Source organism: Schistocerca serialis, chromosome 9, assembly GCF_023864345.2.
Source record: "Schistocerca serialis cubense isolate TAMUIC-IGC-003099 chromosome 9, iqSchSeri2.2, whole genome shotgun sequence".
NCBI lineage: Eukaryota > Metazoa > Arthropoda > Insecta > Orthoptera > Acrididae > Schistocerca > Schistocerca serialis.
The window spans coordinates 194,124,667-194,125,952 of record NC_064646.1 but is presented as its reverse complement, the minus strand read 5'-3'; positions in this window follow the sequence as shown (position 1 = coordinate 194,125,952).

Here is a 1,286-nt window from a genome sequence, read left to right as displayed (position 1 = left end):
GACAAGTGCGAGAATTATCGCACAATCAGCTTAATAACTCATGTATTCAAGTTGCTGGCGAGAATATTATACAGAAGAACGGAAAAGAAAATTGAAGATGTGTTAGATGAGAATCAGCGTGGCTTTAGGAAAGTTAAAGGTAACAGTTGTGGTTGATAAAGGAAGCAAAGCTAAAGAAAAATATAGACCAGTTCATACTATTTGTCGACTTGAAAAAAGCTTTCGACAATGTCAAGTGGTGCAAGATGTTCGAAATTCTAAGGAAAGACAAGATCTGCTGAATGGAACAAACAGCCTCATGAGTACAGAATATGGACTGAAAGTAAATCAAAGAAAGACGAAAGTAACGAGACGTAGAAGAAATGAGAATAGCGAGAAACTTAACGTCATGATAGATGGTCACAAAGTAGAAGAACTTAAAGAATTCTCCTACCTAGGCAGCAAAATAACCAATGACGAATGCAGCAAGGAGGACTTCAAAAGCAGCCTAGCACTGCCAAAAAGAGCGTACCTGGGCAAGACAAATCTAATATTATCAAAAATAGGCCTTCATTTGAGGAAGAAATTTTGAAGCTTAGTATTGTATGGTAGTGAAATATGGAACAGAAGAGACTCGAAAGAGTTAAGATATGGATTTCAGTGAGTAGCTGCACTTTAATTATAACCACCCGGTATAAGACATGATGAGACGTCAAAGGGTCCTCCCACTTCCCAGAAGGACAGTGAAAAGCCGAATGGGAGGCCGTGGCTTGACCCGCGACGCCGTGATCGGCCCTGGCGTGGACTGACCGGTAAAAGGCAATATTCTGCTATCGTAGATGTGCTCCACTGTTACATGCGTATGAGATAAAAACACGGTTAACAATGGATTTCCTCAGTATATGGCCAGTTCTATTTGAAAAATTTCGTGCAAAACGCAAAAAATCTGTAGACTTGGGCGCCACATCGTAACACTCATCACTCATGCGATCCACCTTGGTTTTGATGATGTTATTGTATTGTTCGGCTGCACTGAAGATAATCTTGAACAGCTTACAGAATAACTTAAAGGACACTCTTTGAAAGTCGGCTTGAAGGTAAATTATAATAAGCCAAACATAGTGTATAATCAAAACACAGAAAGATAACGTTAAAAATTGACACCTAACCCTGTGGCATTTTTTTCCAGATTTGTTCCAATTACTACAAAATCGGTTTCATAAAGTACACATGTTCTGCTGTGGAGCGACCTGAATGTTTGGAAATGAAGAGCACACTTCGTACGCCGCGATCAGTATAGAAACTTT